The sequence below is a fragment of the Dipteris shenzhenensis genome, chromosome 16 (assembly GCF_047967505.1).
Source record: "Dipteris shenzhenensis isolate YYH24624 ecotype China chromosome 16, Dip_SZ_1.0, whole genome shotgun sequence".
In the NCBI taxonomy this organism is placed as follows: Eukaryota; Viridiplantae; Streptophyta; class Polypodiopsida; order Gleicheniales; family Dipteridaceae; genus Dipteris; species Dipteris shenzhenensis.
In genome coordinates this window covers 33,981,891-33,998,052 of record NC_141611.1, presented here as the reverse complement: position 1 = coordinate 33,998,052, position 16,162 = coordinate 33,981,891, and the positions used below count along the sequence as shown (strand labels likewise).

The following is a 16,162-nucleotide window of genomic DNA, read 5'->3' as shown; positions in this document are numbered from 1 at the left end:
AGTGAGACTCTTTACTTCTCTCCCACTCTCTTCACATTATCAACACCGGTGGGTTTTGGAAGCGGGGTTTTAACTTTTGTTCCTATAGAAAGGCATGCTTTCTTTAAGCTCTTAAATATGAGACAATATGCCCTGGTACTGATCCCTCGGTGTCACAGAATCCATGTGCATTAGTTACATTGAATTGCTCCACAACTTTGCTCATGGAATCAGATTTATCTTTGATTTTAGACTTTTGAATTTGGGATGTTGTATAGTAGACTCCAACATTTTTTTTGTAAACACTTCACCTAGAGCACAAGATTGTTCATCATGGATAGACATGAGTTCTGAAAGAGTCCTACAAGCTCTCACTCGACGCTTCCAGTGACCACTTTTCTTGGATATTTCATCCATTGGACACAATTTCCTCTTACGAAGTCTTGGAGCCATAAGAGTATCCTTCATGAATGCTAATGTTTTTTCCAATTTCTTGATCTCATCTTTAAGAGATGTGTTTTGCGTCTGTAATTGAATATTACATTTACAGTGTGCTCTCCCAACTAAGCATCTAATGTTTAAACCTTTTCCTGTAATTCATGATTTTTATTCTCTATACCATCATACCATTTTTCTTTTGTAGCCTTCTGAAAACAGTTGTAGCTTGCATAGATGATACCAAATGTTGATTCCAAGACTCAACATTGAAATCCTTTTGCCTCTTTCGTTAAGCAAACATTCATAGTGGGTGTGAAGGCTCTTTGCTCCATGAGAAATCAACCTTTTACAATATATTTTAAAACTCCATCTAACTTGAGAGCAATCGTACCTTTTCCTTTTGCAGGACATTTTGCATCATTGCCGACTGCTACCAGGATGTCATTCCCTATCGGCTATAGAGAAATATACCAATCCTTCCGACTGGTCATGTGGTGCGATGCACCACTGTCAATGATCCAAGGTTCATCTGCAGGCACATGAATTGCCTCCATGCAAATCTCCTCAATTGCGATGAACAGCTCTACTGGTACTGCTTGCGCACTGTTGCTGGACTCTTTCTTTACTCCGTTCTTCTCATCTGCAATCTTCTTTCGGCACTCATTCTGCTTGTGCCCTTACTTGTTGCAATAGAAGCATTTTATCTTCTTCTTTCTCTTTTTATCATTAGAAGATGGGTTACCAGAGTCCTTACACTTACCTTTCTTTGATCCGGTCCAAAAAGCCGAATCTTCTCCAGTCCTCATCTTTTGACGCATCTCCTCCTCTAGAAGCATCGCGCTAAAATCCTCAAAGTTGAGGGGCGAATTTCTGTTCTGCGTATTTAACGTTGTAACAAGACCGTCGTACTTTGGTGGGAGAATCCGTATGCACCTTCATGCTATGATTCTCACTGGTGATGGTGATGCCAATCGCAGTCATTTGATCGCGCAGATTCTTCACCTTGGTGATGAACTTCTTTGCCGCTTCAGACTCAGACAGTTTCTCGTTCGCAACTTGAGTCTCTAGATTCTGAATCCACATGTGATTTGTGGTCTCGTACTAATTTTTCAAGACCATCCATGCCTCCTTTGCTGTGGTGACATGTTGAATTAACGCCATGATGGAATCACTTACACTACAGACAATAGAACACATCGCATCTGCATTTCTTCTTGTCCATGCGAGAATCTCATCCGCAGTTGGTACTATATATTGTCCTGCATTGGCTGGATCCGATCTCGCAACCAGCCTCACGTCCACCCCAGTAGCAGTGTCCCAAAGCTCGTATGCGCTTAGGATGATCTTCATCTTGAACTTCCAGAGTGGATAGTTAGAGCCGTCCAACTTTTCACTTTCACCGAATGGTGGGATTCGCAATCTTGCAGGCTGGGCCATCTCTCACAATCTGCTCGCAAACAGAAACACACTACCAAATCTTCTTGCTAGAGTCCAGGCTCTAATACCATGTAAGAAAACAATACAACGTCTATGCTCAACAGATAACAGGATCTCGTATGCAAGAGAGAAAAGCAGATAGTATGGAGAATCAAAAATTTGATTACTGTAGAACTGATACAATAGATGGCACTACCTCCCAGCCATGTGCTCCTATGAAAGAAGCTTCGAGGGCGAGCTAGAAATAGTAGAGGACGGAGGCTGGATGCTAAGGAATTAGGGTTGTTGTAGCTAGTGATGAAATGGGCTTCATGGGCTTGCTCTTATATAGCCACCACAAGTAGTCGGTTGGGCTCAATTGGGTGATCGACCCAGTTCGCCCAAAATGGTCGGGGATCGGTCTCAAAATAGGCCACCGACCACACGATTGAACCGTGGCATAAAATATAGCAACTCACCTATGGTCACCGTTCGGCCCACAGCCATCCGGGATCATCTGAGGCTCCAAACAGGCCCCGCAACCCGAGAGTGGGCTGCCCTGAGAAAAGCTCCGTCTACCCTCAGTGTGGTCAATCATGGGATGCCTTCCCACACTTGCATGTAGCCTAGTTGGCAGCGTGCCAACTCTATCTGAAGCTGTCCAGCCATCAGGCCACACATGGCCCCATATGGTGTCCAAACCAGGACCTACCGGATAACTGAGCTACTCAAATGCCTTCTCCTCATGTGGGGGGCTTACAAGTAGAGTTAGCTGGTTCCTGCGTAGTTACATGAGAGTGGAGCATTGATATCTAACACAATACCTAATTCTTGAAACAAAGATCTTTGGAGAAAAACGTGATCAAACTTGTTCTCCTCACTGGACCCTCTTGTATTACAGGAGGTTGAAGTAGATGGATCTTACTCTAGAATAAATAACATGCTACCAAACATCTAGAAATCTATTTCAAAATAGAAAATTATACATAGTAAGAGTGTAGAGACTGCTCTTTTGCTGAGGTTATGTAGCACTGGGTCTTCTTGGAACATCTTCTGCATCAAATTCGGAGCTTCTGACCGCTCCAAGTTGAGGTGTTCCTCTTCCTCCACCCTTTCATTACCTTGATCGATTTCGCTCCTCGGTAATGAATATTACTCAGACCTTGGATGGAGAAGAGTTGGTTTTAGAAGGGCTCTAAGCTTCTGTTGGTCCACCTGACCCCTCTAAGTGAGGCCTGTGAGAGAAGGGAGTGTAATGCGAGCCCCCATGGTCTGAAGAAGAGTCACTAGAGCTCTAAGAGTGTGGAAAGACCTCCCGATGTCTAGATCATGGTGGCTCACCATCCAAGATGATAATAACTTTCGGGCTAGGATGAGTATGCTCCACCTTTTGTTTTGTGAGACCCTCATTTACCGGAGGCATCACTAATGAAGTAACCACTATTGTAGACTTAGTAACGGATGTCTTCATTGTAGAGGCTGCTTGTGATGTCATGGTGGTATAGAAAGGGGTGAAAAGATTATCTCTAGGCAATCATGGCTTATACTTGCGCCTTTTCTTGAGCATGAAGTATCACAGCAACAAGGAGAACCAAGGTGATGAGGTCAGAAAAGCACAAGGTGAGCTGAGCAAGTGAGGAGTGGAGCTAATGGCGAAGTAAGGAGATTTAATTAGGAGAGGAGGGAAGATGATGGCGAAGCAAGCTGATGGTGAATGATGGAGAGGTGTTGAGAAGGTAGGGGAGTTGATGGAGAGGCAAGGAGTATTGGGGTGTTGATGAAGAAGCAAAAACAAGTTCTAAGAAAGTAGGGGAGATGATAGTGATGCAAGGAGTACTAGTGTAGGTGAGAAAGAAGAATCAATGGCGAAGCAAGGTGGGTGTTGTGAAGGGGAGATGAATGGCGGAGGGGATCATAGGTGGCAATTTGGAGCAGAGAGCAAGGAGGCCTGATAGAAGAAGGGGAAGGGGAGACCCTTGATTGTGATAATTAGAGGTTGAATCCTCATGGATCAAAAGTTATGGCCATTGAAATTTGTCAAACTTTGTTTAGAATATTGGCAAAAAATGATGATGTGGCATGCATGACGATGTGTCATATGTCACTAATGACATGGCACTGTGATGATAGTGTAAGATAACATGGCTTGTGATGATGTGACCTCTGATGATACAGGTGATGATGAGGCACTCACTACCAACATTTGATGCAGTGGTGCCCTAATGATGTGGTAGTACTAGCTGACATAATCTATGATGACATGGCTACTTACCATGTGTCAATGTGGTGGATAGGCACATGGTTGTCGATGCTTGTCTCACGAGATGATGTGTTGTGCCTCTTGCTTGGATCAAAATTTGTAGGCCTTGGGCGTTTATTTTGCAAAAATAAGACAACTCCAAACAAATTGATATAGATAAATGTGGAGGTTTACATGCCCTTGGCCACGTTGAGTTTACATAGATTTAATAAGAACAAGTGAGTACAACTACTCATGAGCACTGCCTTCAAGTTGGTTCTGTCAAAGGAAAGCAATTGTCAAGATGAATAAATGATTAATTTGCAACACCTGTGATGGAAGCTTATGTATAGGAAAGTTCGAATGATTTGCAAACTCTGTGTGTGTGTGTGTGTGTGTGTGTGTGTGTGTGTGTGTGTGTGTGTGTGTGTGTGTGTGTGTGTGTGTGTGTGTGTGTGTGTGTGTGTGTGTGTGTGTGTGTGTGTGTGTGTGTGAGAGAGAGAGAGAGAGAGTTCTTAAAAAAAGAAAGTGTGCGTGAGCACGTGTGTGAGAGTGAAAGAACCATGTGTGAGAGTGAAAGAACCAAAATAGAAGGGGCCACATGTGGCCACAAAGTGTGTGGGACACTTTTTAACAAAAGTGTACCTGCTAACAAAAGTGTACCTAGAGTGCTGCCTGAAGGCAGTGCTACAAATTGATCGAGATTTGCTGTTACAGAATTGTTATTTATTGTTGTTTTAGTTGGTTTTGCTGTTGCACACTAGATCTGATTTTGTTGTGTTGGCTTTGTTGTTGCACACTAGAGTCGTCTTGTTGCGCTTGTGCACTACTGTTGTTGATGATTAGCCTCTTATTCTTTTGTTGTCAGATGTTGAGAAGGAACCGAAAAGGGGAGCTACCAAGCGGGTCTTGAAGAATGAAACAAAAGGCTTGATCAAAGGGGAAGGTAAAGGTGAAGCATGTATAGGAGCTATAGAGAAGACTCGTATCTTACAAAAGACCCATGAAGAGGCGATGCGATTGCTAGCTAAACCTTACAGTAAAACTCCATCTCTCTCTCTCTCTCATAAAACCTTACAATGGCTCAAAACTCTCAATGAAAGAAGTTGAAAACACGAGCTTTTTGAAGTGAATCCGACAGCGAAGGAGCTGTACAAGTTGAGATCAACAAAGATGACGATGCCTCAAGAAGTAGGGCTTGTGCCTTATCGATGATGCCAAGGGCTTGCACTCTCTCTACAAGAGATGCACCAATAGTGGCTTTGATACCATGTTGGAGGATCAAGGGGAGAGAGAATGGAGTGCACAAGAAATGAGTGGACTTTGTTCATTGTCATGTGTCACTGTACCACTTATCAGGTGTGTGGTTGATGCACCTGTATGGTGATTATCTCATGTGCCATGTGTACTATTGAAGGATGATTTAGGTATGCCACATGGTTATGTTAATTATTGCCTTTATCAAAGTAGGGGTTATGTTGAAATTTAGTGTGGCTAGAAGTGCATGGAGTAGGATTAGCCAAGATGTTGGGAGGCTCAGGTCCGCATCGAGTAGGAGCCAGAGCCAGTGCTCTTACATCAAGTGGTGCAGAAGGACAAAGCTAGGCCACAGAGGGAAGAGGTGCAAACAAGGAGAGAGTGACGATAGAAGGGCTAAAGGATGCAGCAATTGACATAAGCATTGTAGTGGGGAAGGTGTGTGATGTCACGCTACTTGATTATAGTCTTACATCAAGTGGTGCAGAAGGACAGAGCTAGGCCACAGAGGGAAGAGGTGTAGACAAGGAGAGAGTGACGATAGAAGGGCTAAAGGATGCAACAATTGACATAAGCATTGTAGTGGGGAAGGTGTGTGATGTCACACTACTTGATTATAGTCCATTTGAATAAAAGAGTGATATATTCCATTCAAAACAAATCATACAACAGGTGGGAGAGAAAGTACTCTATCCCTAGCCTCAATAATGTGGCAAGAAAGCCATGGAGGTGGTCTAAAATGCCACGACATCCCAAAAGGGGTCAAGTGAAAAAATAAAGAGCAGTCCCATGTCCTCATGAAGGATATAAGTCTCCCACGAGCTGCCAAAGAGGTTTCTGTACACCGCTCCCACTGACTCCTAAGAGTGAAGATAATCTCTGCCTAAATGGAAGTGAGAGTGTCAGCCTCCGTGCATAAATGGTCCCCAAGGACAAAAGAACATCGCGAACACCATATCCGCCATAGGATAATGCTAGAAATCACCTCCCAGGCTGACCCTGTAGCTGAAGTAGGCATGGAATCCTGTGCTAGTGCTGGTACCAAAAGTAAATCCTGTGGCTCCATGATGTTGGCCTCCATGGGACCCCGTCTCTGGTGACGCTACATGAAGAAATCGAGGTCTCTTGGCTCTGACTCAAAGAGAGTAAAGGCTCCATATCCTCTCCCCCAAAGAGCAGCGCCTCACGTCATCAGAAAGGACTCAGATGTAACATATGAGAACAACCTAAAGATACCTGTCCATACCACTCTAGAGCTGGTGCAACTCCATAAACAGTGCTTGCTAGATTCCTCTGCAAGCTGACAACGCATACACAAGGAGGGTCTACCCATCTGCTGGAGCCAAGTACCCACAGGTATGCCCCTATGTAAAGTGAGCCAAAGAAAGTAGGAGACTTTCCTGGCTCTACTGATTCCCCAAAAGTGAGTCCAGTAGCTCAACAAGAGCTCTGTAGTAAGTCCCTGTGCGTGCCAATGCTAGGAGGCAGATGGAATGTGATGAGAGTCTCTCTGCTGGAGCCTGTAACCTGCCCTCGTTGAGTACTGGAAGAAAGAAAGAGGACGAACACCTACCACCGGAGCTAGCCATGCCCACTCACCTGGGGCCCAGTCAAGCTCCGCAAGAGGTCAACCCTGGAAAATCCAAAGTCTCCATCTAATATCCTCTGCAATGGTCAACCTGGAAGGATCTATGGCCCATTCCTTACCCAGGCAACCAATGACCCTGACTCTCTGCCAACGAAGCTCCTGACGATCCAGGGGCTGAGTGGGATACAATCTGTGAGAGGAGTCCGTCTCAAAATAAACAAACGGTGCCGGTCCTAAGCGAACTCCAATACATAGCCCAGCCTCACTAAAACAACCTGACCAAGTAGAAATGGGATCAATATAGGCTGGATCTGTAAGTACATCCCTCCACTCCTGAGGAATAGCTCTCATGATCAGTAATCTGGTGGCAACAATCTGTCCAAGTGGTCCATGTCTATTGCTGATCACCTCCTCTGACATCTCCACACCTTCCCTGAACCAATCTCCAACTATCACAACCCCCTGAGCATGCCATCTGGCCAAGGGAGTCCTAAGTTCTGTACCAAGGGAAGATCCCTGGTACTGAACTAGGGGGTTATGGTAAAGTGGCTGTCGAGCAATTTCCTCTCTGGAGGAGGGAACTGCTCTGATGAGGTGCTGTCGAAAATGATCCCAAATCTGAACAAGCCTTTTCACAAGTGGTGAGGAAGGCTGAGAATGCTGGTCCGTCAGGAAGATCCAACTGACTCTACCTGCCCACTGACCTGCTGCTCTAGGGGTGCACTGGTGAATCCCATGCAGCAGGAATTGTTTCCATGGCTGATCTCCTGGAGTCAAACCTCTAACAAGAAGTTTGACTAAAAGGGCTCTGCTCTGCATCTCTGGATCAAAAACCCCAGGTCCTCCCTGCGAGAAAGGTAAAGTGATAGTATCCCATGAAACTCTGGCCCTAGTGTCCTCAGAACCATCACCACCACTCCACAGAAAGTTCCAGAGCAATCTCCTCACCTGACAAATCGAGTCAGCATGAAAGCACCAACATGACGCAACATACCACATAGTCACTAGTAGAACCTGGTTGAGTACCAGCGCTCTTCCGGCCAAAGAGAGTCTGGCCATACTCCAGTAGGCTAGCTTTCTCCGGATACTCTTAAGAACTGGGGCAAACTGTTGCATCGAGGACACCTCAATGCCAACTTGGAAGCCTAGATATCTCGTGGAGGTGCCTCTGGGTATCCATACAAAGCCTCTGTCTCCTCCCCATGCTGGGGTATCCTGCTGAGCTCCACAATCCATATGCCTTTTGATTTGTTCCAATTGACAAGTCCCCCTGAGGCTAGGCAGAACTTGTCAATTGCATCCGCAGCAGTAGCAAGACTATATGCATCTCCTCTGACTGTCAGTGCCGTATCATCAGCAAACTCAGTGTCCAAAAGCTCTTGCTCCCGCCGGATAGGCAGATGAAGGCCCAAAGTGCCATGACTGGTAGCCTGCATAAAGTATCCCATAGCCTTCGCTACGAAAAGGAAAAGGTAAGGTGCAAGCGGGCATCCCTGTCATACCGATCTGGATAGCTGAAAAGCCGGTCCTCAGCCTCCACAGACCACCATCCTACTAGAAGAGTGAGAGTAAAGTGAGGGGACCCATAAAATCCATCTATCACTGAAGCCTAGCCTCCTCATAGTGCCCTCCAAGAAACCCCAGTCCACCCTGTCATAAGCCTTCTCAAAATTGAGAAGGAGAACTGCAATCTCCTGCTGACTCTCCTTCGCCCAGTGAGTGGCCTCCCAAAAAGTGAAGATATTATCCAAGATACTCCTATCTTGGACAAATCCTGTCTGAGTAACTCTAATGATATCTGGCAGCATAGGCTTTAAACGAAGGGCCAAGGTCTTCGCTAGGATCTTGTAGGCTGTCCCTAAAAGTGTAATGGGTCTCCAATTACATAGGATTGTCTTGTCTCCCCCTTTCGGGATGAGACAAATCATACATGTGCATAATGCCTTACCCAAAGTTCCTGTATTGAGAGCCTCTGAAATGCTATTCACAGTGAGCCTGTCAATAGTTCTGGCTCAGAAAAGTCAGAACTCTTAAGGCTTGAGTGTAACTGCTGGTAAGAAGAGACACTCAACGCTCCATGACTGGCAGAAAATGCAACAAATAAGTGTGTGCACATGTTTTTTGTGTGTTTTGAAAGGGGCCGGGAGGGGAGGGGGGGCGCACAGCAAACACTCGAGTGAGAGTGAGAGTAGAAGAGAGGGGCAAGGGCATACCGCACGGTAAGGCGATCCCATGCTGGATTCTACACATGCTTCCAAATGTAAGCATATTCACACGGTTCATCTGCAATTTTCAGGCTGAACCTGCCTCTGACTCTTTGTCAGTGCTATAAGATATGATGTAACAGAAACCTGCAGAGCAAATATACCTAGATGAATCCAGGGACATTCCCAAACTCATCCTCTAAAAACACAACATAGTGCAGTTTCAATCTCAAGATAGTCACTCACAAGGTTGAAAACCATAAACTCCATCATGCATAGCAGGGACTAGCTACTATGACATCCCCACTGACATCATCAGCGCCCAACCTGAGACCATCTCAAAAATGCTTCCATTCGGCATTCACTGCTTCTAAATGTAAGCATATTCACACAGTTCTGCAATTTTCAGGCTGAACCTGCCTCTGACTCTTTGTCAGTGCTATAAGATATGATGTAACGGAAACCTGCAGAGCAAACCCCACAAACAGCAGGGCTGCTTCCCAACAAAATAAAAGTGAAGAACACAGATGAAATATACGAAGTAGCAATATGCATCAACGTGCTCTACCTGAGACCATCTCAAACTACAGCCATCTATGGAGTACAATCAGCCTATTTAGGATTGTAGATCTGTATGGCTGGACTTCGAAAACATCTCCTGCTGCACAACGTTGAGCTGCTGTAGTACAATCATGCTAGTGACAGAATTTAACTGCATCGGCAGTGTAAAGAGATAAGGGCAAGTCAGATTTCATCCCCTTCCCCAAGAATATGTAAGGCCAATGCCCCATTGCTACACACTCACGCACAATTGTGCACTCGTCAGCTTTCACACTCAGTAGTAGGTTCAGCACTTGGCACAGCAGCCCTCCACTCTCCCAGCACATGACAGCCAGTGACTGAAGTAGACGAGACCTCAGTATGGCAGCAGCTCTTGAGAGAACTCAGAAAAGGGGCCAGATCGGTACGCCCTCATGGGAACCCCACGAGTCCTTGACTGTAACAGCTTTGTCCTAGGCAATTGGAGATCATATGATTCAGATACAGTTGGATTCAGACATGATGTCATAGGCAATTGTGCCCCCCCCCTCCCCCGCAAGCCTTTTTGCATTTCTCCTCTCTCTCAGTCATGCAACTCAGCCACTGCGCGTGCGTGCCCACAGATGCGTGCCCCCAACCACCACCCCAGACCTCAACAGAACTTTCACATGGACAGACTCACAACTATACTAATATATATACATATGCACCAGACAGGACTCAGCTAAAGTTCACCCTCTTGCAAAAGGGAAATCGTCATTATGGCACATCAGTTGCAAGGCCAAAAATGATAAACCACTTTGTGTATCATATTTCAAGCATTGCCAAGTCTGCTTCAATTATACGCATTCATTCATATATCTCATATACCTTCATAAGTTCTTGATATGTCTTAAGAAAAGCCAGCATTCATTCATTTGCCATAAAAATTTGGCCAATGCCAAGGCCCAATAATGCACCCAGTTCAATAAGTATTCATCTATGCTGGCATTCCTTACTAAAGATTCATCTATGCATTCATTCACGCTGGCTTTCCTCAAGACAGATGAAGAACCCCCAAAACATTGAAGAACCCCAAAAACATACTCCAGCAGGAGAAATTTGCCGAGGCGATTGCCTAACAAACGCATTTCCAATTGTGCTGCCATTCCTCATTGCAGATACAAAACTCTAGGAACAGGCACTCGCAAAATAAATTTGATTGCCAAAAGCAGGGGGACAAACAACACTCGGTGCTTTTTGCCCAACACTAGTGTAAGGGAACACGGAAAATCAAGGATATGTCCTTGATGTTTTCCAAAGACACTGCCCAAGGCACAACTCACCAAATTAAGCATCCTTCAGTAGCTCAAAACAAAAGAAATCTGTAACTAATTACAGTGAGTCAGTGACTAGATTATTAGTCCAGATTATCATACAACGGTCTACCGAAGTGCCAAATTTGTGATTGCTTCCACGATCACCAGAATGCAATATGTCCTCTGGTGCCACAAATCAACACAATTGTGCCCGTGACACGTAAAAGTATAGTTTAAATGTTACCATCATGCCACTGATAACGACCCAAAAGCATGATGGCCTCAGCTACGATCTTAAAAACCATACAATGCAAGGCAGAGCTCACCAGTTCATGGAAGAGAAAATAATTGCAAGAATTGTTTAAGTGATTTAGGGCAGGGGCAACACCAACATGTCCTTTCCAGTATCCTAAAACTTTGAAACTGAGCAAACTTGAAAAGTGGTCATGACTGCCAATCGTCCGCACAAAGAGCTTCAAAGGTAGAGTTGTAAGCTCCAAGCTTTGCATGGGTGCCCTCCTTTGACTTGGAGGGCATACCTCGATAGAATGGAAGAACGTAAAACCTGGCATTCTCAAGACGCCTTAGGAAATCTCCTCAAAAAAGTGCTTGCAGCCAATATAAGCCTGTTATTGATCAACGGTGACCTGCTGCATAGTACCGCGGTGGAGGCTGTAATAACCCTAGCCTCCCCTCCTTGAAGACTCTCATCTTGTTCATCCATATCTGGTGCCAAAGCAAAACTATCTAAAGAAATAATCAAGGATGGTCGATTCATCTGGAGCCATGTTTTGGAAGCCAATGTAACATCGTTGCATTTTTTTACCTTTATTTTTGACAAACTGGGACAGCCCGTCGCAAATCCCTCCAAGCCAAGATCTGAGACGGGACAATTTTTTATGCAGAGCTTCCTCAAGGATAAGCATTTATCCGCAATACAAGACATCTCTTTATCTCCGATGGCCTCACTGTTGCAAAGAGCCATCCTCCCAAGCCCTGCACAATTAGAAGCTATAACAGATAAACTCCTCGCTGTAACATTGACCCCTATAAGGACAAGCTCCTGAAGATCTGCGCATTGGTTTCCGATTGCAAGGAGCCCCTCATCACCGATTCTGCCGGTCTTGCGGTCATCTATAAAAAGCTTTCGAAGATTCCCGCATCCAGTAGCAATTTCCATATATCCTTTGTCGGTACAGTCAGAGACCTTGATCACGTACAGGACTTCAAGATTGGAGCAGCGAGAAATAGCTTTCAAAGCTCGATCACCCATAGTTAAAGATTCCACATGAAGTTCAATCAGCTCTGTCAAATGCTCAGTAATCAGCTCAAAAAACTGATCCCAAATTCCAGGATTCCTCCCAAAAATTAGTGTGTGGAGATGCTTCGAGCCTGCAATCAATGTTCCAAAAAGATGTGCACTCGTGATTTCTTTCAAACAAAGCCGTCGTAGCTTGCTTTTCCCTGCGAGTATAGCCTCTGGGTTTTCCAGGAGCTTCCTCAACCGCTTGACAGATAAATCTTCGAGATTTGGGCAATTGTACAATACAGAGTTGAGACCTCGGGCCCCAAATCCACAAGAACCACAGGAAAACTTCTTCAGTGGACCACAAACCTTTGAAAATCGATCAAGACCATCGTCTGTGATCGCTTTACAGCCTTTCAGTTTCAACCTGCTTAGCTGCTTGCAATACTCCCCTATCAGCACGAGGGTCTTGTCGTCTATGCTTATCTCCTTCCTATTACACTTAAGGGAGAGGGAAGTAACGTGCTCGAATCTTACCATCAGAGCAAGCGCATCCGCATCCAAATTAGCCTGTGCTCTGAGCGTAAGACGGGCTCGAGCCTTGGCCTCGACCCGGTGCCAGCGTTTGCAGGCCAGGGAGCAAGTGTTCCTGTCCTCTGCAGAAAGCTTCTGAAAGATGCAACCTAAGCATTCGTCGGGCAAATCATTTGTCAAATCACGGCAAGGCGACACAGGCATTTCCGGGAAGCTATGGGAGGCGACGTGCGAAAGAGGGGGATCGCGGCTGCTGTGGGATTTCAAGTGCAACAAAAGGGGAAAGGAAGAGGGGGGGAGGGAGTCGGCAGGGGAAGAAGTGGTCTGACCCATAGGTGTTCGAAAGTAAGGGGAGAGGAGGAGGAATCTGAGGGGGGAGGTGGAGATGAAATGGATGCTAAGGCAGGAGATGGAGGCAGGGATGTGGCGAGGGGGAGGCGGCCATAGCTGCAGCGGGAAGAAGAAGAAGCAGAAGAGCTTTGCTACAAAGAAGAAGAAGAAAAGCGTTGCTACAAAGAGATGAGCTCCTATGGAGCTTTGGAGGAGGTCAAAAAAGGCTCCCAAGGACCAAGACAAATTGCGCGCACACACACACACACGTGTTTGCATTGGCTTCTCTTTACCCAACCATGGTTTGCATCTCCCCCCCCTCCCCCCAGCAGAGCACCTTAGCCTACCTAGCAGTTCATTTTGAAGGGTAACTTCATAGTTCTACTTCTTTGATTTTGAAGGGTGATGAGGCACTTCTTTTTGAGATTCATTTCTATGTTTGCCCTTCTAGAGGAAGGCCAGAACCCCCTTTGACGAGTGTTGCAACCTTAACATTTAAGAAGCCTCTAGCTGTGTTCAAAGAGATGAGCTCCATGGGACCTTGGGGGAGCAAGAGCAAGTCAAAAGGCCTCCAGAGGCCCAAGATGAATGCACACATAGACACGTGTGTGCATTGGCTTCTCTTACAAAACCAGCTCCAAAGTAGCCACGCTTGGCCAGAATTTCATTTTCGAAGGGCCATTTAAGGGTGTTTATAAACTAGTGCAACTTGGGCGCTGCCCATGGATCATGGACGGGCAAGATTGCCCACCCACGTCCAGCCCACACTCAAGATCTTGGGGGGTTCACTATTAAGAAACCCTAGATACGACGTGCGTTCAAGGGGTATTTTAAAAACCCCTTGTGAATTTTGCTTGGATAAAAACCCCACTTTTTTAATACAAAATTACAGACTTTTTTCAAAGTTCAATTAAAAAACCCCATATGTAAATACATTTCTGTAAATTTACCTAAATTTTTTGAATTAAAAGCCCTCCAACGTTGTATACTTACATTTTTTTGGGTGAATCCCTCGAGCTCAAGATGCATTCAATGCAGCATCGGCAAGCATGGGTGACTCTAGTCTATAAACACCCTAAGAGTTCTACTTCTAGTTAAGGTATTTTTTAAGGTGGACGTGCACTCCACCGTGGCATTGCATTCTTTCTAGGATTCATTTCGCTCTTTACCCTTATGGGGAAGGGCAAATCCCCCTTTGAAGGGTGTTGAAATCTTCAAATTTAAGCACGGGCACTTAGTGTGAATAGTATGTAGCCCATGTATCAATGCCACTCCAATTAGTAGGTGGCTCAAGGCCAAAAAAGCAAGATTTGAATGTGAACACGACTTATAATGGAATAGGACGGTGAGAGCAGAATGAAAGGATAGCATCGATACAAGAACGGAAAGGTGGACTTACAATGGAACGGAAAGGTTAGAGCAAAATGAAAGGATAGTGTCGACAATTGAGAGAAGGTAAAGACGAGTATTGAATTGAAGTTGGGACAGAGAGAGAGAGAGAGAGAGAGAGAGAGAGAGAGAGAGAGAGAGAGAGAGAGAGTTTTTACATAGGGGTACAAAACCCAAGAGCCAAAACCACTAATCAGACATTAATCACAGATCGAACACACACATTGTGTGTGACGACACGAACTAGAGCCCTGACCACCATGACCCACACAGGTTTTACAAAACTTATTGGGGGAGGATGGGAGTATACATGGGGGGGGAGAGAGAGAGAAAGAGAGAGAGTCCAAGGCAAATATGAAGAAAAAAGATAAAGCAAGCTAATGTGCATGTGAATGTTGAGAACACATGCATGAAGCATGGGGGGGAGAGAGAGAGAGAGAGAGAGAGAGAGAGAGGTCTATATTAGGGTGGCTTGCCAGTAGTCCTAAGCGTTAGCTATTTTTAAGACAATAGAATTGGACCTATTCTATGGATTTCTTTTCGACTAGGCCATAGATGGCCTTAAGGAAGTCAAAGGTCTTCCAGAATTCAACAAAGATGTATGACATTTTAGAACAATCAATCTTTATGCAAAGACTTTTTATCAGCCAATAAGAAAATTGTGCTCTGAAAGACTTGATGAAATAGGATGCTATAGGCCTCAATCGAAAACCACCCTTAGTCAAACTTACCAGCCAAACCTGAGAATTTGCTCTTTTTGTTGACTCTAAATTAGTCAAAATTATGTTGGGTGTTAGCCTGACTTAACCTAACCAACAATCGTTTCAAGTCCACACTACCCCATTAGATGGTCACAATCCTTGACCCAACATCATTGTTCACATTGATTGGCATCTTACGTAAAAAGGACTTGTTTATATCACAAAGCACTTAAGGATGATGATTAGATCCTCTAACAAGGCTTATTTTGAATTGTCCATCCTGTTTCACCCTCGTCTTAGCATCGGCAGTGCTAACCTAAATTCATTTAGTCAAGTGGGTTAAAATTGACACTAATGTTACAAGACTACATGAGATTATCATTCCTCTATGCAACCACCATCAATCTTGTTGGAGCTCACAACATGTCTGTGTAAGATGGGTGGGTAGTATTGTTGGGATCCCTAGGCTTGATTGCTTTAAGCTTTTACAATTTCTTTCCACCTCACCCTTACCATCAATTTTACCACTTTTTCCTCTCTTTTTATGATTCTCACTCTCCTTCTGATCTATACTCGCTTAACTAATATTCAATAACTATTGAATTCCATTCTCACCAACATTCAACTACTTAGGAAACTAAAATCATAGAATATTAAATATTTTGCGTCTTTAAAAAGATGTCGATATCTTTTAGCGCTAGTTCAAGGACAAAAGAAGGTATTATTTTACATATCTTTTAGTTCCACTTGCACCTTCGTTATTGCCATTCCAACAATACAATCTATGCTTCACTATTATTTGACCTGCTTCAATATCAATTTCTTCATGTGACATGCCTCAAGTCATATTTTAAGGTTGTAAAGTTATGTAAGCCATATCTTTTGCCAAAATTTTGAATGCCTTGTATGCATTCAATCGTTTGATATTGTGCATAGAACTTTTAGGAACCATCCATAGAATAGTCAAGGCATTTGAAAGCCTTGCATGTAGTCACTATGGTGG

General features: G+C 44.6%; 1 pseudogene; it reads right to left on the bottom strand.

The window, feature by feature from the left end:
• Positions 1–10,824: 10,824 nt before the first annotated feature.
• On the bottom strand, positions 10,825–13,264 carry LOC147892865 (F-box protein SKIP2 pseudogene; annotated as a pseudogene).
• Between the last annotated feature and the right edge of the window lie 2,898 nt (positions 13,265–16,162).